Source organism: Amphiprion ocellaris, chromosome 23, assembly GCF_022539595.1.
Source record: "Amphiprion ocellaris isolate individual 3 ecotype Okinawa chromosome 23, ASM2253959v1, whole genome shotgun sequence".
NCBI lineage: Eukaryota > Metazoa > Chordata > Actinopteri > Pomacentridae > Amphiprion > Amphiprion ocellaris.
The window spans coordinates 5,551,553-5,577,040 of record NC_072788.1 but is presented as its reverse complement, the minus strand read 5'-3'; the positions used below and the strand labels follow the sequence as shown (position 1 = coordinate 5,577,040).

Here is a 25,488-nt window from a genome sequence, read left to right as displayed (position 1 = left end):
CCTTGTGGCAATGCAGGCTGTTTGAACTAGAGAAGTGTTTAGCTGACTGAAATACAGAGCCAAAATGTATTAAAAATATGAAAATATTAAACATGAATACATCTACTGTCCAGTACAGTCAGCTGAAAATTTTTGCTCCGTGAAAAGTATAAGCAGGGGAAATTAAATGTGCACTGACAAGTAGAAGGATATTACTTTGAAAGATATGTATAGTCTGTATTTCATTACAGTGCCACCTGATTCAAAAACTTTCTCCCTTTAATGTGTGATCCACCAACTTTTAATATAATAAGGACTCTTAATATAATAAAAATCTTGGATTTTGATGACACTGCTGTACATTTAGTTGTTTTTAGTGTAAAGTGCACACAAAAGGGATGTTGAGTGATAGTTGGATTATGTTCACTTTGTCATTTCTTACTATAAAATAGTGTTACTTTTAAACCAACAGCTAAATAAGGAAAGTATGGTTTTACCTTGCTGACATGTTTTGACTGCATCTGTGGTCTTCTTCAGAGCACCATCTGATGTATGATGACATGTCCTTTTTATCTGTCAGATCGGCCACGCCCCCCGCCGTCCGGTGGTCTCTGGAGGATGGAATCCCAGGAATGCAAGAGGATGTAGGCCCCCTCGTCCCGGTTCATGGAGCAGCTCGCCTGCTTCCTGATCTCAATGGCCTCCTTAATCCATCGTTTGTATTTGATGGTCTCCAATGTTGAAATCCTCCCCCTGTCCCAGTCCATGATATAATTATTTCTTTTACAGTGATCCGTGATGACTGATTTGTTGTTTTCTTGATTGCCTTTTTCTTTTTGTGTTCACGAGTTGTCCAAATGTTTCCTTTTCACATTCTTGTGTTGAATGATCTACCCGTTTCTCCAATGTATGTTTTCTCGCATGATTTGCACGGAATTTCATATACGATGCTGCATTTCTTGTCCGGTTCTATTTTGTCTTTTTGATGAACCAATAGCTACTGGAGTTTTGTATGTGGTTTTACTGCTGTGTTGATGTTGTGTTTGTTCATTATGTGTTGTGTGGGTTCTGTTATCCCTTAGATATGTGAAATGGTGATTATGTCTTTATTTTTGTTGTCTGGTTTTTGTGTGTGTTTTGTTTTTGTTTCTTTTAGTTTTCCTCTTTGTTTTTGGCTTGTTGTTTTCCTTTGTTTATGACCCGTATGGGGTATTGGCAGTGTGTGAGTGCGTTCTTGATGTGTTTTTCCTCCTCCTGTCTGTCTTTATCGTCGGTTATGATGCTGGTCTGTTCGTATGGTGTCCTGACTTCTGGAATTTTGTGTGGGGATAACGTTGGCTGTGGGTATCAAATGATTGTACGCTTCCTGTGTTATCTCATTGGTTTCTAGTAGTGGTTTTAACAGAGTTTTTAGTGTCCTTTTGTTTTTGTTCTGTGGGATCTTTTTTGAGTATTTTGTATATGTTCCTGTCCTCTAGCATGTTTATTAGCTGTTGTTCATATGTGTCCGTGTCCATGATGACTGTTGTTCTTCCTTTATCGGCCGGTAGGATGGTGATGGTCTTCTCCTGTTTGAGTGATTTTATTGCTTTTGCTTCTTGCTTTGTGATGTTGCTGTGTGGAAGTTTTGCCAATTTTAATATGCCTGCTATTGCGTTTCAGAGTTCTGATTTGTTTCTCTGGTCCTGCAGTTTCTGATATGCTAATTGTGTTGCGAGTATGAATTCCTCGTGTGGTATTGTAGTGGGTGTGATGGCGAAATTGAGACCTCTGGCTAAAACTGCTTGTTCTGGTTCTGTGAGGGTGCGTTGTGAGGGTTTTACAAGTTTGTTCGTCGTCGTCCTTATTCTCTCTCTGATGAGGGCCTTCTTTGCTTTGTTGATTATGTTTTCTGTGTTCTTTGCTGGGATGGGGTGTCTTGATGTTGAGGCTTTTAGGTGTTATGTCCTCATCTCTGCATCGGACGTTGAATATGACATGGTTCCTGTAGCGTGCTCTCTTTTTTTCCAAGTTTTTCCAATCGGCGGAATATTCTGACACATTCTTTTTTGAATCTTCCTCGTAATTGTTGGATTATGTTCATTTTGTGGTTTCTTACTCTAAAATAGTGTTACTTTTAAACCGACAATTAAATAAGGAAAGTATGGTTTTACCTTGCTGAAATGTTTCGGCTACATCTGCAGTCTTCTTCAGAGCGTCATCTGACGTTTGATGACGTGTCTTTTTTTTTATCACATGGCCGATCTGTCAGATCAGCAGAAGACTGCAGATGCAGTTGACATGTCAGCAAGGTAAAACCATACTTTCTTTATTTAGTTGTCACTTTAAAAGTAACGCTGTTTTATGAATGTTGAGTGAGTAAACAGAAAAGAGCCGAAATGATTTAAAATTCTTGGTATTAATTTCAGGCATTTAAGAATATCAGGGCAGATAAATTGGTGTGATTTTGGTTTTCAGTATAAATTCATATTGGTTCATCCTATGCTGAGCTCACTGTGATTCTGGGTGGAAGCGGCAGGCTTTAGTTCATATCCTAGACATCGGAGTCCTGAATCAGGGTTTCCTCTTTCTCCCAGTCCATCACGTCCTTCTGCTGCAGGTCTTTCGTTTCATCTTCCAGTGACACAGTGATGTCCAGTTTGATCAGAGATTTGTCTTTCATCCTTTGACAAAATGGCAATCTCTTTGAATAAAGAGATGAATGGAGAAGTCACTGTCTTTTCCACAGGTTTCTTGGTTTAATTTCTGTGAGGTGCTGAGCTGAAGGTGGTTAGTGAAGTCTTTGTGGTTCTTGTCTTAGATGGTAGCGATGGTATCCTCTCCAGCAGTGAAAAACCTTTTATCATAGTCCAGCAGGTGGAAGGATTTAGAGAGGTCTGTCTATGGATGGGACTCCTATTGTGCACCAGACAGAACTGTTTAAAAAATTGATCCAAATACAAATTTTTGTCCACGTGAACCCTAGCAAAATTGGGCAAATTACAAAATTTACATCACGCAGTCCCTGTTTGACCCTTGTGTACTTGTGGATTTGCAGAGTATAACATTAGCCTCACCCTTGTTCTCTTCCTTTGGTTCTTCTCGGATGGTGTCGGCCTCCTTTGCTGCCGGAGGCGGACTGCTCTGTTTAAGCTCCAGGAGTTAGAACTGTGTCCGCTCCAGAGAATGAACTACTGATGATCTGAAGGCCACCAAAAGTTTTCAGCAGCTTGTTGTGCAAGCATGAGGTTTGTACATACTCCCCTGCTGCCAGCTTGATGACTAAAACAAATGTTTGAGTGCCCTTTGATATGACTCTTCTGCGAAAGCTCCAGGAGCTCTTGTTGTATTTGATTAAAGCAGAAGTGTCTTGGTTTAATGTGTCATTTTTCCATGATTGTGGTGGTCAAATCATTGACCAGTTTGACTTTATCCTCCAGGAAGCTTCTTTGTGTGAGAAGAAAAAAAAGAAAAATGTCATCATTAATCTGTGAGTAAATCTGACCATTATTCTATTTAGTATTCCATTATATTAAGAAGTTGTTACCCTGTTTTCTTTTATCAACTAAGACAATTTCTGCTTTATTCTTTCAGCTGCAACACAGGCGGTGTTCATCAGTCTAAGGGGCAACGTAACCATCAGAACGTCATATACACTGGTAAGTAGGATTACTGCAAATGTCATAAGGTCAACAAGTTCAAAGCTTTAGTGCTTTAATCAGTGTCTGTCGTGGGATTATATCACTATATAAAGGCCTATAGAAAGATGAATTGGCCTAGAAATTGCATGCAGCTCTAGAAAGTCTTGACCTCCCAAGAGACCGTCGCACTATGGGAACACTCAGCTCTATGGGAGCTTCTATGAATTCTGTTGAATCATTTTTCAAGAGAGCTGATTTATCAGTAAGTGATGCTTTTACTACATATGTGTTAATCTGTCATGTCCAAAAAATAACTTACTGTGGAGCTGAAAATAGTTGAAGGCGTCAGTCGTTCATATCTTTGACAGATAAAGCAGGAAGTTGATCCCGTTGCTTCAGGAGCATAAACTGTATCAGCATCTTATTCTACAACCCAGATTCTGTACTGTTTAAATCAACTTGCACAAAACTATTATTATACTCAAATGTAAAATACTGCACACATTCAGAGTGACTTACCTCCCCTTGGTACTGGTGTCGCTCTGCTCCTGAGGCAGACTCCACAAGAAAGTGGGTGTTTTAAGAGAGTTTGAAAGTGATAAACAGCTTTGAATGAGTGAAGATGAGAATTCACAAAAAACATCTGGCAGGAGTTCAGTTATGTGACTGTATACTTTACTACACTGCAGAGGGAAATGTTATACTTTTATTTCATCGCTTTCATATCTGATCTAGATTCTATATGCAAACTATTGGTTAAGAAATGAGTGATAACATTCTGTGAGTTTGTTACTCTGGTAATATAAAGATGTCAGCAATTGCAGTTTTAAATAGATTTTTTTCAAACTTCATAATACAGAGTCTTGTCCAGTATTCAGGACTAAATAGGACTTGAGCTTCACAGCACATTTCCGCTGGCTTCAACAGAGATCAGATCCCATCCTGTGATCTTGTGGCGTCCAGAGAGACATTAGCTCTCTTCATGTAAAACAGATGTTCCTCATTCCTCCGCTCTCGCTACAGCTGCTGCTCTCCACCCGAAGAATGCAGAATGGATGGGCTCGCCAGGATATTTATCATTAAGTAATTGCGCGTGAATCCAAGCGAGAGTCATTATGCCGAAAGTGGAAAATAATCTGGGTGATTTCACTCCCCACCCTTCAGCCTTCCTCTGTCGTCTCCCTCATCACCAACCCTCTTTTTGCCTCCCTCGTCTTTCATCCTCCTCCACTTTAATCCGCCACCTTCTGCCCTCAACCTTCGCCCATTTTCTCCTCCCTCTTTCATCTCTCTCTTCTCCTCTCTCCCCCCAGAGTGACCAGATGCTGGCAATTTCACGACTGTTGACTTATTTACATTTCTGCAATCATGGGAAAGCATGAATATTTATGACGCTGGTCTCTTGCTGTGGGGCATCTGCCTATACAGCCTGCTTGTTTGTGTGCGTTTATGTGTGTGCATAATATCCATATTATTTCTTTGAATTGTGTGTGCATTCACAGTGGCATTTAATGTGTGCACTTTTGTCAGCAAGTGGAGAAGATGTAACATCTGGTCGCAGCTTGTGTGTGTGATTTGTTGTGCCGCTGTGCCACAGATCCCTCTTCTTTCCTCCTTTTCTGTGAAGGAGCGTTCAGGGAAAGACCAGATGAAGAAAGCCAATCAATACTTTATGAGCGCTAAACCCTCACGACACACGCATTCTATCTTTTCTCTCCCCGAACACTGTTTATAAATGGATTATTTTTGGAGAGCTGTAGGATGCTCAAGGAATGAAGTACAGTGCGTTTGAGGCTATAAGTATGTCTAGTTGATAAATGAGGGTGTGCAGAAGGGTGCTGACATAGTTTTGTGTCATCAGAGCCTCTGCGAAATCCTTTCTGTTACTATTTCATGCAGTAATCGTGTCTGTGTGGCAGTTTTACCTGTATTTATTTATTTTAATTAGCTTGGTTCTCGCGTACTAGAAATGTACCCAAATCAGGGGCTCCCAAGGTTTTTTACTAAAAAGTAGCTTTTTTTTGTCTGTGAGATTTATTCCTTTATTTTTCTGAAGCTTGAAGAAATGGAAAGAGATTCACAAGAGATTTTTGGATTTGTTGGCCATGCAAAAATATTAAGAATCTGACAGTCTTTTCTCTGCCGCTGGTTACTTTGCATCTGGGAGTACAACATTATATGTCTTCTCTTGTCTCGCAAGAAAAAACTAATTCCTTTAATCATGTTTTGTAACATTCACATGATACTTAATATGCCATTAAGCATTTGCTTTATTTATTTCTGTATTTGATGGGGACAGTGCACATTAATGAACATATATTTTGGCAGCAATATACCTAAATATGCCAGATTATAGCAACAATGCTCATTTACATCTGCAGTCCCTAGGGAGGTAAAAAAAAAACAAAAATAAAACCATAACAGTGAAACATGGGACAATAGGTCACAATGAAAGCACATTACAAAAAGTACACAAAGAAAACACAACAGTGAAACATGCAGTGAAACACAGGACAATAGGTCACAATAAAAGGACATTGCAAACAATGCACAAATATATTGCGTATCTGATTAATGCTGCCCTGCAAAAAAAAAAAAAATATATCACTTGATTAGTAATTGTTAATCTATGTCTGTAAATCTATATTTTTGGGCTGCTTTAGAAAGTGTTTTGAGTTCTAGTGTTAAGTTACACCCATAACCGTGTACTAGTTAGAAAAATACAATACTGTTGATTGTGATGGGCCTTTGGAATATAAATATTACAGTACCACACTTGAAGTAAGCCGCAGCAACACTAGCAAAAGTGGTAAATAGCTAATAATTTTGAAGGTGTTAGAGAAATGCTAAGAGGACAGTGTGCTGCTCACACTATCTGATCATTGCCTTTTAAAGCCACATCTAACTAGACTGTAGATTAACTCAGTTGTTCAGAATTTATCACCAGTTGAGCAGCTCAAAAACAGCAAAGGCCATTTGCATGCTGTAGTTCCACCTTTGCGCCTAACAGAGCTCAGTCCACCATTAAAAAAAGGTTGCTTGCATACAATAGGTGCTAGATGCTTTAGTCTTTCTTTGGAAGAACAGTTCATGTTAACTGATTGGAAATGTGTTTATGCTTGATCTATATATATTTGGCATCTACTGTTTGTATACTTCCAGCGAAATGTTTTCAGCAGCTTTTCTTTCCCTTTGCTTACCATAAAAGAGTACTTTGTGACTGTTTCATGTTGCACAACATGTAATTAACAGTCTACTTTATATCCATCAAGGTGTGCTGATTGGAAACTCATGCTGAAGCGTCCTTGAGAGCCTTATTCTCAGGATAAAATCAGTTGCTTGAAGTGATGTTGTTACATATGGTGAAATGGTCAGATTATTATTCTGCGCAGTTTTGATTTTTTGCAGATATATAAGAAGTCATGATCATATCAAACTATGTCATAAGGTGTTTTGCTCTCATGTTCCAGCTATGGGAATATGTGTTTAAGGCTGCTGTATAAACAATCGCTCATCGGTCAGGATTCACGTTGATACATCAAAGAGAATAAGATCAAAAAGAGAAAGTCATTCGTCAGCAGAGTTCATTTAGTCAAACAATCCTTACTGCTTTTCACCAACAAAAGCCATAATTAAATGAGGCTAAACATGGACAAAGCGTTTCGAAACATGACAGGATTTTTCATGTGGTTTGAGTTACAGTTTGAAGGGATGATTTTGACAGAATTTTGAATTTACCCTTTAACAGTTATAGTCAGAAAAATCCACTCATTTTAGATTTTATAGAGATTGTGTGACAGTTAAGTGAACTTTCTGCTCAGTGTTCATGAGAAAATTGTTACTAAAAGCATTAGTTCTGTTTTCATTGACTAGCAGAGAGTCCAGCGTCAGATCCCTTTGAATAGATTAGTATTATATTTCTGCAGAGTTTGGTGTGAATTTTTATCACTGTTGACTTGTAATAGACTTTGATTAGGTGTGATTTATTACCGCAACTCGTCCATTTCATGCTGTTAAACCTTTCTATATGGGTTAAAGGCTTGGTGTACATGTGTTTTTTAGACCGGGAAACAAAGCGAGAGCGCTGACTGTGCAAATGAAGGTGACATGAACGAGGAAAAAAACATTAGTGCTATTTATTCCGCTGGCCCAGAGAGCAGGTACATGCTCACACATACACGCTGTGCCATGACAAGCGAGAGCTGCATGATTTAAGACTCTGGTCATCCTCTCCTCCATCTCCTCTCTAGCACACGCACACATGAAATGATATACACACCCTTATAGCCTGTTGCTTGATAAAAACATACACATTTCTATGGAGCCAGTCACACACACACACACACACACACACACACGGCAATAAATCAGGGTTCTCTGAAGTCAACTGAGGTTGACAGGGTGACCCCACCCACTCATCATTTGTCTCTAACAAGCAGTAGATTGACAGGGGTCACCTGCACCTCCTCCTGCTTATTACTCCTTCAACCACCTGAAGGGCTCCTTTCATTGGGGGTTCATTTAGTTTTTCCCCTGAGACACTCACCGATGACAGCATAATTGTTTTCTTGTCATCTTGGGAGTCACTCTGGTCTGAAAGGGATCTTCTAGAAATCATATAAACATATTTGACCTCTTGTTCTACAGCTATTTTAATAGCTATGTCTGACTATCTTGAATTAAAATGACAGATGATAGCATAATTTTAAGTCAAAATTGCAGTCTTGTCAGAATTTTTTTCCCTAAATGTTTATAACGCCTTTTTGATTTGTTAAGACAACAGTTAGATTTTCGTAGTTCAGTTTTGACTAGTCAAAATAGAAATCTCAGATATCTCAAGTGTCATTAGTCAGTATAGGATTTAAATGGTGCTTGTAGAAGTAATAGCGGCTTCTGCTTATTTAGAAAATGAAGTAGAGCTCATCAGGAAAGAGTTTGTGGAGAATGATCAATCACTACAGACTTATGGATGAATTGTAACTACATGTAACTGTAACTACAGATTTCTGCAATGTCATTTCGCCTAGTAAAAACTGTTATTTTGTCTCGAATCATCAGGGAACTTTTGTTCAACCATCTCTGACTTTCTTGTTGTTTTTTTATGTCAAACTATGGATTTTTAAAACGGCATCTGTGAAATTTTCGATTGCTTATCAGATACATGAACTTTTTAAAAAAATTGCACATTGAAGTTTGAGGCTATGCTTGGACAAGATCTCAGGAAGTATGTCTGAAATATTGCCAGTAATTTCTCATCATGTCATTGATTCTAATTCTGCAATACTTCAGAAGTAAATTACATCCGGAAATAAAATAATCTCATTATGGGCAAGTTCAAACATGAAAACAAAAAAATTGAAGCCGACAAACAGTCCCATCCTTGAGGAAAACTATGAACACAAAATGATATTGCAGAAGTCAACAAGAGATGTTTTTTAACCATATGTAACTGCATGTCACAATAATACAAACTAAACACGGAGAATCCTTTTAAATATGAAATACTTGGGTGCAAAAATAGAAAAAATGTTATTTTGTTGAATCTTCATAACTGTTGGAGGAGGAATGTTGATGGTTTGAATTCAGAATCTGTGTAATTACATTTTGAGTAGCATAAACTCAATTTAACATCTGAAAATAACAACATGGATGTCTTCAATTAAGAGGAAATTAAACAATCTTGGGTTGTAATTACGACTTATCAGAATTAAAATGTAAATATCTGAAACCCGAATTGCAGAATTCATAACTCAGCTGCAGATGTAAATTGCGAATATCTGCAGTAGAATTGTAGATATCCGTAATGACAAACTTCAAACATATGAATGTTAAACGTGAAGCCTTAGAACAATGGAATTGTGGATATCTGAAGTATTATTTTGATTAGAAAGCACTGAAAGGTTAAAGTGACTCAAAGCACAAAGCATGTTATTCTTATAGTTTGGAGTGCATTCATTCAAAATCTGAATTTTGATTTTCATATTGGCTGTAATTATGCATTTTTAAACATCAGGACATGCACAAGGACAATTTCATCCATGACTAAAGAAAGAAATGCCATTTTATGCAATTTTATTTTAATATAGGCAGCTGTGGGCTTCCATACATGGGCACAATGACACCATTGATATGTTTTTGGAATCTGCCATAAAAGCACTTCTACCCAGCTGTGCTCACACACCACTAGTATTGCTTCATAAATTTTTATTCAGTTGGTTTGCTTCCAATCTGTTTTGTTTCCCTAAGCAATTCCCAAAGCACTTGTAACCTAAATCTCAAATATACACTATATACACGCTATTTTTGTCATCATCACTGTCATCTTTCAGTGCAGCGTTTCTCCCCTGGAGCTTGACTCAATTAGAGCCGTTCATCACCTCTCCATCGAGATCTCACCTCCACCATCGATGATTTTTAATAATAATATTACAACCAGCGATTGTGTTTCTAAACTGATAAATTCAGTCATTCATCTTCATTATCTTCTTGAACTTGACCCCCGGAGAGTTCTTATTAAGCAACAAACAAAGCTTCGTCTATTGATTCTGAATTTGCTTCTGTTTGCCTCGGGGGACCGCCCACTCAGAGTGTGGGCCACGTATGATTGAGATGATCAGCTGTCAATCATTCAATATAGAGGATTTCCCCCTGGCGACTCCCATCAGATTTGTAATCCTCTGTGATAATGGCTAATCCAATTTAGCCAATCCCTCCATACAAACATACAGCGCCTTGTACAGTGTGGGACATATTTATAGGATATCATGCTGAGGGATACTTCATCATGCAGAAAAACGCCCTGAGATAATACCATCAAAGGCCACTCTGCTGTCTCGCTTCATGTGTCAGGCAGTCCTAAATAAACCCCTTCCTATATGAGAGCGAAAAAGAGGTTTCACACCAGGAGATGTCATAATTATCGAGGTTAGAGAATGAAGATGGGCTGAACAGCAGGGAAACACTTCCATATTTCTAATGAGGGCTAATTTACCCAGAGGCTCGTTTTCTGTGGAGGTAGAAGAGGGTGAGGTTACACATATATATGTGGAGGCAAAATGAGACATGAAGACAAAGGATGGGACATGTAAGGAAAGGAGAATGATGAGTTAGTGTGTTGCAGTGATACAGTGGAAGTCATCCAATCGGTGTAATATTAGCAAACTTGGGTTGCAACCAAAATACAATCGTATGAGCGGAGAGTGTAAGAAAGGAAACAAAGATTTTTCTCTCCCTGTCGACTTTCGAGCAATGCCCCTCCCAAGTGATAAAAGCCGCTCTTCAGCTCTATCTCCATTTCCCTCTCCGTCCCTCGCTTCCTCTTCCATCCCTCTTTTCTCCTGTGTGGCTCATGGCAGGCTAATCTCAATCTGTTTCGCTGTGATATCACACAACCGCTCCATAGCTGCTGCAGTGCCAGCCTATTGGGCTCGCCAGCTTGCCAGCCAGCACCGGCTCACAGCTCTGGCGCTGCACACACTCCACGGTTTAGTGGGGTTTTCCATTGGCTGCATACAAACGCTTGGCTCCGCAGCTACAACAGAGTGTTTTGACCATTGTGCCGCTTGTTATGTTCCCTTCCTTCTCCAGAGCGTTTTGCCATTTTCAACACATTTTGTTTTTCTTTCAAGTGCATCTCACACTGAGAGGTCATGCTCCACTTAGAACGACATTGAGAGCAATTATGGATGCAGCAGCAGATGTGTGCAGGCTTTTAGGCAGGCCTGGACATTTACTGTTTCATCAGGAATTTTTAATGAAGTCAGAAATTGATTTGGTTTGATGGGTTACATTCAAAGTTGCTTCATTTTCAAAATTCCAACAGTTTCTAATGACAGTTTCACTTTTAGTACCTCCAGTTAATATATCGCCACTGAACCAGGTCTTGATGGGAGCTCCTCTGTGAACAATTACTTAAACGTTTTTAATTAGATGTTACAGTGTGTGTATGTGTGTGTACGCATGTGTGTGTGTGTGTTTGCGCTTGATCCCAGCTGTCTGTTACTGAAAGTGAGAGCACAGTCTGTAACTGTGCCTCAGTTGGATTTCCCAGGTGTACACACCTTAATTTTCTTTACGTTTTACTGCACCTTTTATTACTGTTGGCCATTGTGGACTGTTAATTACAGATTACAGCTTTTTAATACAGATTGGAAGAAGACCACATCATTTGGCATGAGTTTATTAGATTAGCATGAACTTTGATATTAAAATTGTAAAGCTGTTTTTATATTTTCTATTTAAAACTTGTGGTCTAGTTGACCTAAGACAGTTGCTCCCTGTTGGTTTGACTTGTGATCCTTCGCAGATTACATCTAAGTATGTTGCCACTTAAATCAAAGGTTCATATTTTGCTAACTGGGGCTCTACAGACAAACCCACTTGGTTACTGCTTGGGTAAATCTGCCATTAAAATGCTTCACTTCACTTTTCCAAGTAATCTTTAATTACTCACCTGTCTGAGTTACACATGCTGCAGTAACAGAATGAGGAGACTAGTGGCTTCTCTGTGCCCAGTCTCATCTAGCATCTACCGCAGCCAGCATGTGAGACGTTTAGGGAACATCGGTAAATTTGCTGTGCCTATCGATAAGCAGTTGTCTAGCAAGTGAAGCATTTAGGATACAGTTTCATTTATATTTTGGCTCTTGTGGATGCAATGAATTCAGGAGATTATATGAAGTCTTCTTTTCATGCAAAGATTTGTATATTAGCAGGAGTATAGTGCAATGTGGAAATGAAAGCAGAGCTGTGTTTATTTAAATGTGAAAGTGCAATAAAAATATTTTGTCACCAAACAAAGGTGAACAGTCGTGATGAATAAGACTTTGTGACCCCACAGATTTATTAAGTGATCAAATTTGTGAGCCTCATGGGGGAACCACTATTTTATAGGAGTGAAAAATGTCATATTGTGTGTCACACAGTTTTTTTTTTGTCCTGCAATTACTTTATATGTTGTGTTGTAAAGTAGAAATTGCTCTAAACTTTGTCAGTAAAAGACAGAAATAATCCAATTTGTTATATCTACATCTTGAATTGGAGGGAATGCAAGATATCTTTATCTAGAATTGTAACTTGTCTAGTCATAATTCAGCTGTCGATGTCAGAAATAAAAAACCACATGGAGAGCAGTAGTGGTATCATCATATTGGGAAGAATGACTGTGGATGTCTGACATTCGTTTTGAATTGGTAGAACTGAATTTCAGATATCTGCAATACATATTCTGCTTTCTATGTACCTGTCACTGTAGAGGATTTCTTGATTTATTTTTTTCTATTGGTGGTCACTACATATTAACCAAGGCTACCTAAATGTCTCACATACATTTGTAGACAATAGAGTTTATTGATGACTGTAATGCTTTGGTAGATGCTGGCCAGGCGACTGCACAGAGAAACCCCTCGATCCCACTCTGCTACTGCAGTGCAGCAACTCTAAGAGGTCTATTTTAGTTGGTTTGTAAACAGTAAAAAGAGGCTTTCTAATGTCAGATTTACTTTAACCAAGTGATTTTAACTACCTGGGTTGTCCAAACTCATACAGACAGACCTTGTAATTTTCAGGTGCACCAGTGTGAGACTACTTTTTGTTGCTATTGACAGATTTTTGGTCGCACCCTGTAGGCCTGCCCTAGATCTTAGCAGTAACTATGGAGAGTACAAAGCTGCCTGATATAACATGAGGTTAACCACAATTGTGAAGGTTTACTTTTCAGCGATCGTGGTTGCAGAATCATCCAGCTTTTCCACTAGGAACAGAGATGGAGTTTACCTTTGACCGTGAAACTGTTCTGGTTTCGCTCCAGTACATCCATCTCCCCAGCTGTCTGTCTATTAACACCCCCCCTCCTCCACATATCATCTAGATACTGATAACATCACTGTGCATCACCCTCCTAATTACCCAGGACAAGTCATCTAAAGCTTTAATTAAAGCTTAGAAAATAAAGCTAATTTGCGCAGATGCAGGGACGCTCTGAAAACGGCGTGAAGGAATAAAGTTTTACTAGCTGTGCAGTGCACGCCCCACTTCCTCCAGAACCCTTGGAGGGAGTAAAGAAACTTCTAATGAACAGAATGAAGCCTAAGGAGCTAGTCGAGGCCTCAGAGCTGAGTCCTGTGCTGCAGTGAGATTGTCCGCTTTGCTTGGCTGGATGTTGTATCTCGGCAAGACAACGGGTCAGTTCTCTTCCTCTTCTCTCTGTCTTTCCTCAGTCCGCTGTGGCTCTTTAAGTATTTAGAGCTGCTAGCCTTTTCTTCCTCTGTCGGTTTGAGTGCTTCTAATGCTCCGTCCCTTGTCAGCTTTCCCCCCGTACTGTTTTTTCATCTCCTCCTTTCATTTCCTCTCATGTCTTCTTCCCTTCATCAGCATATTTCTGTCTCTGGACATAATGTCAGCGTCTCCTCTTGTCTCTTTGCTTCTCTGTGCCTGTTTTTTTTTTTTTTTCAAATCTGTCGCTTTTTTTTCATCCTGTCCTGTCGTTTCTCTTCAATAAAACTTCAGTGAACCCTTCCTGTTTTTAATCTCTGCTCAGGAGTCTAGACTTCTTGTCTGTGTACACACGAATATTCATGGTTGTGTTGGCAAAAAATGGCACATAAGAAACTGTGTGTGTGTGTAGAAGTAAGTGACTAGTTCACAGATGGAGCAACTGCTGTTCAGCTCAACACTATTGGACATACAATAGACTCAGCAGCAGGAGCACACACACACATATTAACACACACACACACACACAGCGCTGTAGATGAGAGGAAAGGGCTGTTCCTTGATCCGTGCATTGTTTCAGAGATTGCCAGAGAGCCTTCTGAACTGAGTCACTTTCATTTTGCTGTAAAAGAGAGGTTTGTTGTAGCAGCAGCTGCTGGGATCCTGTCTTAATTGGCTTGATTCTTTTAGGTATCTCAACCCCTCTGTTCTTAAGAGTGTGTTTTACAAGAGAGCAGATCCACAGAGGCGCCACAGATACAAAGTGCTGCATTTGGAGTATTTCTAACATGTTACCCTTCAAAGGCGAAGAGCAGAAACTCCTGAAACATGAAGCGAGTTTCTATCCATTTGCACGTACATTTAAGCACTGAAAATAAAAGAATGGATTAGTGGGTTCAGTTAGAGTTGAAAGTGCTGTGAATATAATCTTGGGAAGTGATTTGTGACATTATGACTTCAACATGTGACTTAAATGTGCATTGTTCAATGACACAAATCCAAATGGCATATTTCCATCCATTCCAGCTTTGTGCAGTTCATACCATCAAAAGCAAGAAATGAAAAACTTTAGGTCTTTTTACATACTAAATGGATAATTCTGTCTCTGTTTTTGGTTTAGAATATTTCTCCTTTCAACAAAGACAAAATTAAAGATTTTAATTTTCCATTTCTGTATTTTACGCTTGTTGGAGGACCGTACCTTTCCTGCCTATCAGCCATGGACCCAGAATGTGACCTCATTACGTATTCTATAGCATATCTTAAAACAATATTGTCTTCACTTTCATTTATTTATTTATTCATTCTTTATTTTAGACTATGTTTGAGTTGTTTTTATTAAAAATTAAAATTCGGGAGCAACATGAACAAGTAAAAATTCCACTGAGAGGCAATTATCCATTTGTGAAGCAACACAACAAAAGGATAATGAAAAATCATTCATCATCATTCATTTTGATAGTGTGAATTAAACACACAAGAAACTGGCAAGTGTTGCATGGACCATGTTTGACTGGTGCTTCATTAACTCCGTTGTCATATTGTGCCCTCTTCTTCTGCTCTAATCTAAGGGAAACCACTTGGAAAATTAGCACTATCAGCTTTTTATTTTGATGCATACAAATGTGAATAACAGCATTATTTAGTCATTAATTTTCTTTTATGTGCTACATTTGCACACTTTGGAGGTGGGCTATAGATTGTAACAGACTGTATTGTTATCTCTTATATGAACATAGTGTTTTGAGAGAGAAATGGGTAAGAACTCTGTTTCCCCCCAAGGTTAAATAAATATCCTGTAACGTCAAAGTTGCATTTGACAAACAGATAATTTCTGTTGTCAAAACCGACTTCTTTCAGTTGAGGCTGTTGACACATCTAGGCTAGACTATTGCAACTCTTTGTGTGTCGGTCTTGATCAGATGTCTCTTTGTCGGCTCCAGCTAGTACAAACTGCTGCTGCCCATTGCATAGTTCATGCATTTTGACTTTGTAGGACAGCATGAGTTTCAGAACTGTATTTTCCTGCTCAACACAAATGTCCAGAAACTTATTTTAACCCTATGATGCACAACATGGGTCAAAAGTGACCTGTATTCAATGGAAATGGGTATCTCTGGACCCATGTTGCGCATCAAAGGGTTGAGCACTTTCTCAAATGTCATTTAACGAGACAGGACACACTCCCATCCAAATCCAATAGAGTCATTCACTCGAAAAGTGGGCGGGCAAGCTGTCAAGGGTAGTGGATGAATGTAATTAGAACTACTTTTTCCCGCAATTTGTGAAAACTCTAACAAAATTACCGTCTTTGAAATTATGGACATTCTGAAATATCTGCTTTTTTTCATTTTTAAAACTGAAAGTAATGCATCCAGGATGACTTGGTCTAATTAAGCTTGCAAAACCTGCCTGCCAGCCTCTCTGATGCGCAGTGTGTTTGGAGTCGCAGCAGCTACCACACAGTGTCTTGATTTCAATAGTCACAGACATTTTTCTTACTCATCTAAGTAAAGAGACAGATGGAGGATGCTCGTGTCGCTCTATTTGATTGGAACTTCTCAGTGATGGGGTCAACTCGTGTTTAGTCATTTCCTGTTTAATTTAGTGTCTTGTCCTTTTGCAAGGAAGGTCCTCTGTCATTAAATGGCTTCTGTGTTGTGTCCTGTACTGTGTCCGCTGTGTCCTTTCCCATTCATTTGCTCTCTGAATGGCCAAATCACATTGGTAAACATTCAGGGCCTGAATTTTGAAAAAAAAAAGTCTTAAATCATCTTTCATCCTATCATCATCATACTGTTTTGTTTTTTTTTTACGATCCTGATTGCCTTGCTGGACGACTATTTTCCACAGGCAGCAAAAACAACCTTGACCGGGCGTCAGTACACCTTCATCTCTCAGTAAATATACAGTGTCACAGAAACAGTCCAAGGTCTGGCTTTGCTCAAATGAATGGTGGCAGAGGATAGTGCAGTATTTATGGCAGGAAAATAACTAACAACTTCTGCTAAACCTCAAACCTAATGAAGCTGTTAGCGACACGCGATGTTGACTCGAGGTTACAGAGCCGTGCTGCTGGATTTCTATGCAAATACAGACATTTTATTTAACGATGCCATTGTTTTATTACTGTTCTGTAGATAAATGCATTAATATCAGGCTATGATTTCTTTAATGATTAAAAGGAAAGAACTCGAGCATATTGCTGGGATTAAAGGCACAGCATCAAGCCATTTTTAACCCTTCGAGCCGCAGGCTATTTTCAGTTTAATTCCACTACCTTTATTTTTAAGCTTTTATCTTGATCATTCTAATCTCTAGCCAATATGTGCTGTATATTGCTTTTTTGGGCACAGTCTCGGCTATCCAGAGCTTCCATTATATGATATGATGATACTTGCATTTCTTTTTAATATTAGCCTTTATGTCAAGGGAAAAAAAACTATATTACATGTATCTCACTATAGAATGCTGGCAGTAGGGATATCTTTTCATAGCTGTGGGAGACTGGCTGGTAATATCAGAACCAAGATTGCAGGATACTATAAGACTTATGAAATATGTGCTTAGTGGCTGATATAAATAAATGTTTATTATTATTTTATATTATTATTTTATATTAATATTTTATTCACTGAAGTGTCCATATACAGTTGCCTGCTCACAGAGGGGGCTAAGTTATATATAAAAATAGAGTAAGTTCCCTTAGGAAACACTGTTAGGAAAATACATATACTTCCATTGTTATACAGATAACACGCCGCTATAAAGGCACATGAAAAAAATCAGCTAGTTAAACTTCAAGCATTTCTTAATAACAAAGAACTAGATGATCTGATGTTGTATTTTGTATTTACACCTAAGAAACGCAGTGAAACCATATACTAGTAGTTACCCTGAATGGCATCCAGTATCACTGTGAGGAATTGAATTTATTTGTCTTTGCTAAACTGAAATAAATACATTTTTACAGGGGTTTGTGTTCATACAGGGAAGAAGTATGTGAGTATTTGAGAAGCTTTGTATAATTTTCTTTAAATCATCCCATCACTATGTAGCTTTACCACCATTACCATCTCAAGTCACACCTCCCCATGTAGTTTTATCATCATTACCATTTTGAGTCACGCCTCCCCAGGTAGTTTTACAACCAGTACATCTTGAATCACACCTCTCCAGGTAGTTTTACCACTATTACCATCACAAGTCACACCTCTCCAAGTAGTTTTACCAGCACTCACACTTTGAGTCACACATCCCCAGGTAGTTTTGTCATCATTACCATCTGGAGTTACACCTCCCCAGGTAGTTTTACAACCACTAACACTTTGACTCACTCATTCCCAGGTAGCTTTACCGCCAGTGACGCCTTGAGTCAGACCTCCCCCTGCAGTTTTATTACCATTAGCACCTTGAATTACCCCTCCCCAAGTAGTTTCAGAACCACTAACACTTTGAGTCATGTAAGTTTTGGGTCGGGGGCCATGTGATTTGGGGATGAGAATAAATACCTGGATCTCCACATAAGCCAGTTAGAACTGAGGAAGCCTCCTGAAAGAGACAAAATGTCTTCAAGAACCAAAGAGAAAATTCTAGTTGCTTTCCACTGACGCACTGAGGATTACATTAAAATGGATTACTCACCATCTACACACACACATACAGGGAAAAGAAAAAAACAGCGTCATGTTTACTGTCATTTTGTTTAATGAGGAAGACTGTCAGAAACTATGTGAAGTAATAGCTGAATAAATCTATTCTACACATATAGCATGCCATGCCTTGCACCTTTCTCCTTAGCTGAAGCTAACAGTACCTGTACTCACATTAGCTGTCATTTTGGTTCCACTCTTTGGCCACAAGCTGTGTACAGTGAAGTTTTTTCATTGAGTCATAATGTACTTCTGTGTGCTTCTGTCTTGTTACTTGTCTTGTAGTGCAGACAGCGAAGTGAAGAGAGGGGATGTTTTACTGAACTCACATAATCACATTGTGTGCAAAAACAGGGTTTCCTTTCTGTGCACAATCTCAAATTAGAGAGAGAAACTGATGGGCTGGATGAATGATACAGAAGCTGTGAGTTACTAGATAGTTAACTTGCTTTTTTCGCTTTAAAGGCAAACAGTAAGCCTCTCATTGTGCTACTTCCTTTCTGCACCTTGGAGTAATCTCGTGTTATTGTGCTAGTGGCACTGTGAGGCTGGCAAGCTTTTTGTCCTGGGTATTACAGCATGGATCCTCTGGCCATGCTGCATCTGGCTGTTGCAGCCTGGTGGGGTTTTGGATAGCAAGTAGTTTGGCTGGCATTTGGACCACTGATTTAAACAGATGCATGAAAACATGACAGTAATTGATTTCTTATAAATGTAGCCCTTGCTCTTTAACCTCAAAGAAACAAAAGGTCACAGTTGCTGCAACTTTAATGGTTTTCTGACTATCATTATTGGCATCAAGCTTTTTCCATCACATTGCACTGAGAGTTTACTAAGCCTTAAGCTATAATACTCATCCAGCGTGTTAGGATGCAAATGGACTAGATAAGACTTTGCAGAGAAGCACTATTCCTGGACTTTAGTTTGTAGTGTATTGCAAGAAATGGTAATCTTGTAGAAGTTGTAGAGAAACACAGAACTACTGTTATTTCCTGACCTAACCTGCAAATTACCACTAAATGCACACAAAAGCTTCAATTTAAAGAAGCAGTTATTTCTGTTGCTGTGTAATTCTACGGGTATTTATTAAAGTCAATGGGAAGAATCTGACACACAACCATCTGTAGGTAGCAAACAGGACATCAGTAGGTGTATTGAAGCTTCTGTTCAATCTTAAATTACATTTAGTGACTCCTGAGGGACATTATTGGAAGATTCTGCATGACTCGCGTGTTGTGTAACACCCTACATACCCGTCGGCAGTGTAGCGCTACCTGGACACAACCTGGGGTTTCACAACCCCAGCTGGGTTGCCTGGGTAACAGCGTGTGACGCTGAATGATATGAAAACAAAAAGTTTATTAGACAGCCTAGGATACATGGAGAGGCAAAATGCGTGGAAGTTGATTTGTGATGTTGCAGAGCTGTGTGTTCGTTCACCTCTGGTGACAAAGACACACAGACCGAGGCTTCTGAACTCTGTGCAATTTTCATTCCAGACCAGACTCTGTGCAGGAATGAAAAGAAAAGCCTGAAATACTGGAAACAGCACTCACTGTCTCAAGCAGCTTTTCTGCCTGTAATACATCCATGGCCTGTATGCATCTTGTAATGTACAACAATGTGTTCTCCCCTCCATCTGACACTACATGTTAGGTTCCTCACTGTTCTATTAATTTTGAGAACCAGAAAGAGGCTCTGCTTTAAATAATGGGGCAAGAAATCATTGGTGGCCACCATGACCTACGGGACAGATCTGATCCAAAGAGAGAATTGTTGGATTTTTAACTTTCTTATGGTCTTGGAATGCGTAGCGTGCAGTTCTGTCAGAAAAGTTAATCAAATCTAGACTTAAAAGTGCAATGCCCTTTGCATGAAGTTCTGTTATAGACTTTTCAGATCACACAGAGTACCGACGGGACAAGTTGGGAAACAACAGAGATTGAGAGGAAAGTGAAAAATACCTGATCAATGAAACAAATGCAGCCTGGCTCAAAAACATGGCTATACAGTGGAGAAATATCTTTGGAGTTGAAGTGTGAAAAACACAGTTTGTAGAGGTGGTAAATCTGTAATAGTCAAATATTTATAGTATGTAGAGCTACCATTTCCTCCCCCGATATTTGTAACACAGATGTTGTACATACTTATTCCAGGTCTTTTCAGTTTTTTCTTTTTTTTTTATGCATGACATTTTACTTGTATCATAATGCACAAAGGGCATTTTTGAATTCTCTGTATTTCTAGCCATGGTTGGTTGTTTTGCATTAGTGGGACTGACACAACACTCCCAGCGAATGTGAGGTTACGTCCTAGATAGTGGGGATCATAGAGGTGAGAATTATAATCACATCTTTCCTGAATTCAGTCATTTTCTTTGCGTACAATGGGAAGCACTTGTGTTTTTGATGTTTGCACATTCAGACTTCACAGTTCTTTGCAAACACCATGCTGAGCATGAAAGTATGTATTGCTCTGTTTAGAGGAAATGGGACAAGACCATTAATATAGCACAGCACTGGTACACTTGTAGGTGGTAGTAAAGGACAGTTTAAATGTAAAAAATTACGATTCTCAAGATTTGAGTTCTAGTTGATTTGACACTTCTGAAACGCAGCAGAAGTGTTTGATGGTTTATCAATTTACAGAACAAACATCTGGATAAAAAAAGTCCCCAAACAAATGCAACTGATGGTAAAAAGAAAATGAGTCTGGTCAAATAGATGAATTTTTAATGAGCAGTCACTGTCAGCACCAACCACAGGTACAAATGGATGGTTTTACATTACGAGCCACCTTGTGTTTTGCGGCCTGACCACTGTTAATGTGAGGCAGCAGCCGTGGGATGTCCTGTTTCCATTAGCAGTAACTCAATACAGCTCCAGCATGACAATGGACAGTACGTAAATAGAAAACCTGAGGTGGAGTCCCACATCCTTATGTAGGCAAGATTAAAAACTGCTATGTGAAGAAGTCATTTTTAAATGCAAAAATAATTACAAATTTGTGTGATTGCATTATTTACAAAAATAATCAAATACTTTTTGGGTAAATATTCGAAATCTGATTAACTTTCCATCCTAGTCCATCACTCGCAGGCCTCTGAGGATCACCGTTATACAATTTTGTGTTTGGTAAATTTATGAGGAGCTGTCTACATAATCGACTCTGTGCAGCTCAGCGATATGAAGAGAAAAATCTAGTAAAACATACTAACCACACATTAGCATCCTGGTCCAGTCTCACTTGCCATCACTGAGGACTTTCATTTGCAGCATCTCGGGAGGCCGAAGTAGCCGATACCTGCATTATGTGTTCATTAAAGTTCCCCGCAGAAAAAGCCTCCATATCAATCCCAATTTGGGGCCCATTTGTCTCAGCTTGGTGCCAGTTAACAGGCACTGAGTGACACAAAGGACCCGCGCATTATTACATTATTTGAGACATCACAGCGCTGCCAAGGCATAATTTACCAGCCTCTAATCCACAACTGTATCTGGGGATTTAGAGGTGAGTGGGGGGTGACGCACAGATGGAGGAATACCTACAACAACACACCCACTCCGAGAAACTGACAGGCACGAGCTCATACACAGTTCATAAAACACGCAAATGATAGCATGCACTTTTCAACCTCTCATATCAGCGGTGACATGGCTCCGTTTGCGGTTTTATTGATGCGTTGTGTGTTGTATCTATCTTTATTGGGCGTATTTATCTGTGACACCAAATACTTTGTCGGGCGTAGGTTGAAAAATGAAGTCATAATGCATTCGTGCCCTCAGCTCCCTTCATGCAATTGCTGATGTCGAGATGACAAATCCTGAGCTATGTGTTGTGTAGCTCTGTCTTTTTCTCCATACAGTGTAGATGCTTGAATGCGATAAACAGGATGCATTCCTTTATTGTTGGCCCTTTTCAGCCTATATCCTTTATTTCCCCCTTTGCTTTCTAATCCAACATCTGTATTTCCCTGTTAATTAGCCTTGAGCGTCCTGCTCCCCAGACATGAGGAACCCCTTGTGCAATATTGAATTTAATGTCAAATTTATTATCGCATTATTTCTAAGTTAACAAATACAATGGTTTCTGTTATGATCAGTCAAATACAGATACTTTTGAAAGACTATTAAAAATAAAAGCCCCAAATTTGAAGTTCATTACCACAAAATTCTGTACTCCTGCGATATTTCCAGTTAGCGTTACTACATGAGCATGATTAGAAAACGAACCACAGAATTTTCTCAGTTTTTGGATTCAGAATACTTTAATTGTCCCCAGGGGGCAATTAAAAAAGGTACGTAGAGCAGGCAGTGTAACAATGATATCAGAAATTGATTAAAAAAACAAACAAGAAATTGGAGATAAGTAACATAAATAAGATAAATAGGGATGAATACGTATACAAATGGAAAATAAGTAGTATAATAAGAATAAAATCAATGAAAAGAAGGGGGCGGGGGGACCCCACAACTTTTTAACTTACTAGTACAAATACAGATGAATTTGGATCAATGACCTAGGTCTACGTCTACATCATAGCTCCACGTAATATCATCTCAGTACCAGAAGATCTTAAAATCTGATGGCGAGACTTCAAAAAGACCAATGTTGTTAATGGAAATCCAATTTCTGTGACACCTGAGACAGTAAGGACATTGCTTAGTATTAAACCTTGATAAACGATGTCCAAATATAAATAAATAAAACTTTTGCATGCTTTTTAGCAGAAATACTACATGTTTCAACTTGATGCCGGATGAATACTGGAACCACAATCTTTGCTTAGAAAAGACTAATTTCTTCAGCTCTAATGGGGTCCAGCATGTTTTACATGAATTTTGCTCAGACTACTACATTGCGAGCATAGACCCGTTAGTGAAGCACGGCAGGGGGGAATGTGACGATACAGGGTTTCATGAATGCAAAAGCCGTTGGGAACATGACTATTGTGGATTGTGGATGTACCAAAATAATGGTAGGGAGGGCTAGGTAGTTAGAGCAATGCAACCTCTCCAGCAAAGAGGAGGAAGAAAAGGCTGAAGAATGCCAGAACATCTGTCCAGAAATTTTGTATCCTCCCCATACTGAGGAGAATTAAATTTGAAATAATCTGAAACAAGTAGTGCAGTGACTGTAAGGTGACAGTCGCATTTAAGTGATATTGCACAGGGATTTACTCACTTCTGATGTATTCAGTATATATCTAAAATTTAGCTCTGCAGCTTTTCCCTCAGATCTCAACAGATTTTGTCCCATGCTAATCTGTATCAGAACTTCAGTCCTTCACGCTGATCTCTGACTTCATTTCTGCCTCGGTCGTTCTTTCCACACACATCCACCCCTCCTCCAGCCTGCAGGGTTTCACAGCAGGAGGGCAAATGGAGTATAGCAGATAACCGTGCATGAACACTGTATATGAAGCATGAACTGATTACCATGAATGATTACTTTTTTTTTTTTAGCATGCTGTTTTACATCTTGACTTCCCTGCAGCAGGTCGCATTTCATCTCGTAAACAAAAGGTAAAGCTGGTTTGAAGGTTGAAAAACGCAGCATATGACAACGAGGAGCTTTGTTTTGAAAGTTTAGCCCACATTTAAGATCTCTAAGTACATGTGACCGTAATTTTGGACAGTCAGATCAAGTATTCTTAAATAGGCTTCTTAGAAATGTTATCGACCCTACCAGGACTGGTAAGATTTACCCACTGAGGGTTCCATGGCTGCAGTAAGTAACATCACCCAGCACCCAGCCCTTTAGTGTTTATGGTACATAGTTTTATTTGCATTAAATTGAGCATTTTTACACCTTTCTTTCCCTGCTGCTCCTGTGGCATTTTGTAGTCATTGCCACACCACCAAAATCTGAATATCAGTGAGCTGCCCACAGCGAAACACTCACTGTGTGATCAGTCATGCAAACACAGAGGGACATATTTTTTTTAAATACTGAATGCTTTCCATCTGTTTGGGGGAAAACAAAGCAAAAAAAACCCCATTCGTGCCTGCTCAATATTTAAATGGGTATTATGATACTAAAACAGAAGAGAGAGACTGATGATGAAGGGAAAAATGATTGATATTCAGCTAAGCTAATGACTAGAAAACTGTTGATTGATCTGTCTGATAATCTCACATCCTATCATCTCAAAACATTATGGTCCAGTGAGATGTGGTGCAGGCCTGCATGGTCTCCAGAGGATGAACCTTCTCACTGTTTATAGACTTTTACAGCACAACTTGCAGGTAGTAGTTTCCATTTGCGAAACTATTACCCTACACAACCTGATGTCAGCCTCAGCTGTACTCTGAGAAGAGCTATTATTAATGTTTGCTTATTATGCGAGGATGCAAAATGTTCCATATTAAAGGTTAGGATCTTAAGATTCAAGAGTCACTTTATTAGTCGTTCTCCTCAGAATACAGTGCTGTTTAGTTCCAGCCCAACTGTGCTATGCTAAAGAGTATTCTGAGTTCAAGATTCAGAATAAATAGATCGATACAGTGGCATATAGAATATACTATAGAGACTGGCTAATAAAGAAGCCAGTATGAAGAAATACTGGATTCTTGAATCACTGTAGCATTGCATTTACAGGCCTTAAAGGTGCTATATGTAAAAAATTTGAATGTAAATAGAGGATTAATACAGTAACAAGCAACCATCTTGTATGTAAAGATGTCAAGTTCAATGTTTTGTTGTTTTGTTTTTAGACGGTCTGCATGTCAGTGCATGTGAGTCCCTCCCTTTGAAATTTTAAACGGTCAGCAGGATGTCGTAGCTGCTGTAGATGCAACAACTTTGAGCTACTCTATATCCAGTTTTATACACAGTGACAGCAGATAAATCTGAGGCGTTGTCAGATAATTAAGCATTTCAAAGCTTCTTATATTATCCATTGTATATAATGTTCATCTTTAAGTCACAAAAGCGTTTAGATATATGCAGTGGATTGGAAATTACAGTGTTTTCCTGTTTATAGTGGAGTGGTGGTAAATTTGGTCTTAATTAATTGCAGTTGG

General features: G+C 39.0%; 1 protein-coding gene across 3 annotated transcripts in view; it reads left to right on the top strand.

The window, feature by feature from the left end:
• The first annotated feature begins 2,245 nt into the window (after positions 1-2,245).
• The window catches only part of fgf11a (fibroblast growth factor 11a), a 148,305-nt gene continuing 125,062 nt past the window's right edge, over positions 2,246-25,488 (top strand). For 2 of the 3 annotated variants that reach the window (XM_035950291.2, XM_055007606.1), the window contains exons 1-3: positions 2,247-3,206; positions 3,399-3,448; positions 3,553-3,617. The gene's annotated coding sequence lies outside the window, so the exon portion shown is untranslated. Of the gene's footprint in view, positions 3,207-3,398; positions 3,449-3,552; positions 3,618-25,488 lie in introns of all 3 variants that reach the window. The other variant, XM_055007605.1, reaches the window with a different exon arrangement.